Source organism: Opisthocomus hoazin, unplaced genomic scaffold (assembly GCF_030867145.1).
Source record: "Opisthocomus hoazin isolate bOpiHoa1 unplaced genomic scaffold, bOpiHoa1.hap1 HAP1_SCAFFOLD_81, whole genome shotgun sequence".
NCBI classification, from domain to species: domain Eukaryota; kingdom Metazoa; phylum Chordata; class Aves; order Opisthocomiformes; family Opisthocomidae; genus Opisthocomus; species Opisthocomus hoazin.
Window position 1 is genome coordinate 145001 of NW_027448990.1, and position 3114 is coordinate 148114.

Genomic DNA, 3114 nt, shown 5'->3' on the forward strand with positions numbered 1-3114 from the left:
GCCGCGCGGCCGTCACACAGCCCGGTTCGGTAAAGAAGCCCGAGGAACCCCAACCGAGCAGGTAGCGGGATGGGGGGGGGTGCGGGGTGACACGGGGAGGCACGCGCCCCGCCGCTTCCACCACCGCCGTCTCTTTGCTCGTCACGGTCCGCGCCGCTCGGAGGGAAGGGGACAACACCTCGCACGAGACGGGAAGCGACATTGGAAAGGAGACCGCCCGGCCCGAACACCGGAGCCCCGCCGTGGCTCCCTATGACGGGGAGTACGGAAGACCCGGCCCGCCGGGGGCCCTCTCCGACGCCACCCGAAAAGCCTCATCGATCAGGAAAGGGAAGGGGAACGGAGGAGAAGCGGAGGCCCCACGGCCACGGTTCCTGGGACAGCGACGGCCGCACGCGCCGGCCCCCGAACCCCGAACCTCGGGCAGGGCTGGGCAGCACAGGCGCGGGGCCCTGCGTGCGAGCGAGCGAGCGGGCAGCGTCGACAGCAGAAGCCCAACGCGGCTTGGCCACCGGCAGAGCCGGACTGCCGTAGAGGCTTCTCTGCAACGTGCCCGCGGATGGCTGCTGTTAACGGGCGTGGGGAGGGGGGGGGAGCCACGGCAGGCTCCACTCCCAAACCCCGGCCCTACAAGCGTTCGAGTGCCGGAGACCGCCGCCCGTCTCGGCCCGGCCCTGGAGAAACCCCTCTTGGAGCCCTCGCTCCAGTCGGCAACGGCCACCGGAGCCTGCGGGCAAGCAGCGGCTTCGCGCGGCTTCTGGCAGTCGGAAGCGCCGTGCGCGATAGGTAGGAGGCAGAACGGCCACGGCCAGGGCCGCCGGGCAACGCCCGAGTCTGCCGGCTGAGCCGCGGGTGACAAGCGTTCGAGTGCCGGCGACCGCCGCCCGTCTCGGGCCGGCCCTGGAGAAACCCCTCTTGGAGCCCTCGCTCCAGTCGGCAACGGCCACCGGAGCCTGCGGGCAAGCAGCGGCTTCGCGCGGCTTCTGGCAGTCGGAAGCGCCGTGCGCGATAGGTAGGAGGCAGAACGGCCACGGCCAGGGCCGCCGGGCAACGCCCGAGTCTGCCGGCTGAGCCGCGGGTGACAAGCGTTCGAGTGCCGGCGACCGCCGCCGGTCTCGGCCCGGCCCTGGAGAAACCCCTCTTGGAGCCCTCGCTCCAGTCGGCAACGGCCACCGGAGCCTGCGGGCAAGCAGCGGCTTCGCGCGGCTTCTGGCAGTCGGAAGCGCCGTGCGCGATAGGTAGGAGGCAGAACGGCCACGGCCAGGGCCGCCGGGCAACGCCCGAGTCTGCCCGCTGAGCCGCGGCTGACAAGCGTTCGAGTGCCGGCGACCGCCGCCGGTCTCGGCCCGGCCCTGGAGAAACCCCTCTTGGAGCCCTCGCTCCAGTCGGCAACGGCCACCGGAGCCTGCGGGCAAGCAGCGGCTTCGCGCGGCTTCTGGCAGTCGGAAGCGCCGTGCGCGATAGGTAGGAGGCAGAACGGCCACGGCCAGGGCCGCCGGGCAACGCCCGAGTCTGCCGGCTGAGCCGCGGGTGACAAGCGTTCGAGTGCCGGCGACCGCCGCCCGTCTCGGCCCGGCCCTGGAGAAACCCCTCTTGGAGCCCTCGCTCCAGTCGGCAACGGCCACCGGAGCCTGCGGGCAAGCAGCGGCTTCGCGCGGCTTCTGGCAGTCGGAAGCGCCGTGCGCGATAGGTAGGAGGCAGAACGGCCACGGCCACAGCCGCCGTGCAACACCCGAGTCTGCCGGCTGATGAACCGCGAGTAGCTGCAGCGGTTCGATGGCGCTGGTCCGCGAGCGCCAGCCCTCTGCCCTAGTATACGGACAGCGAGGTCCCCGGCCCCGGCGGGCTCGAAGAGAACCGTCTTCCCCCAGCGGGGAGGCGCGCGAGCGCCGCCGACTCTTACCATGACGTAACTGGAGGCAGCGCAAAGCAGCGACCCCTTCGGCAGCTCCGAAGAAGAACCGGGCAAGACGTCTACCTGCCAGAACCGCGGTGGAGCCAAAGTCCCGCCGGAGCGAGGTAGACGAGGCATCCCTTTCCGCCGGCAGCTCCGGCGGCCACATCGGGCACACCGGACCCGGCGGACGGTAAAACGGGTAGACCTGGCCTCCCTGCCGGCAGAACGGGTAGACGAGGCCTCCCTGCCTGGAACCGGGTAGACCTGGCATCCCTGCCGGAAGCGGGTAGACCTGGCATCCCTGCCGGTAAAACGGGTAGACCTGGCCTCCCTGCCGGCAGAACGGGTAGACGAGGCCTCCCTGCCTGGAACCGGGTAGACCTGGCATCCCTGCCGGAAGCGGGTAGACCTGGCATCCCTGCCGGTAAAACGGGTAGACCTGGCCTCCCTGCCGGCAGAACGGGTAGACGAGGCCTCCCTGCCTGGAACCGGGTAGACCTGGCATCCCTGCCGGAAGCGGGTAGACCTGGCATCCCTGCCGGCAAAACGGGTAGACCTGGTCTCCCTGCCGCCAAAACGGGTAGACCTGGCCTCCCTGCAGGTAAAACGGGTAGACCTGGCCTCCCTGCCGGCAGAACGGGTAGACCTGGCCTCCCTGCCGCCAGAACGGGTAGACCTGGCATCCCTGCCGGCAAAACGGGTAGACCTGGTCTCCCTGCCGGTAAAACGGGTAGACCTGTTCTCCCTGCCGGCAAAACGGGTAGACCTGGCCTCCCTGCCGGCAGAACGGGTAGACCTGGCCTCCCTGCCGCCAGAACGGGTAGACCTGGCATCCCTGCCGGCAAAACGGGTAGACCTGGTCTCCCTGCCGGTAAAACGGGTAGACCTGGTCTCCCTGCAGGTAAAACGGGTAGACCTGTTATCCCTGCCGGCAAAACGGGTAGACCTGGCATCCCTGCCGGTAAAACGGGTAGACCTGGTCTCCCTGCCGGCAAAAAGGGTAGACCTGTTCTCCCTGCCGCCAGAACGGGTAGACCTGGCCTCCCTGCCGGTAAAATGGGTAGACCTGGTCTCCGTGCAGGTAAAACGGGTAGACCTGGTATCCCTGCCGGCAGAACGGGTAGACCTGGTCTCCCTGCCGCCAGAACGGGTAGACCTGGCATCCCTGCCGGCAAAACGGGTAGACCTGGTCTCCCTGCCGGTAAAACGGGTAGACA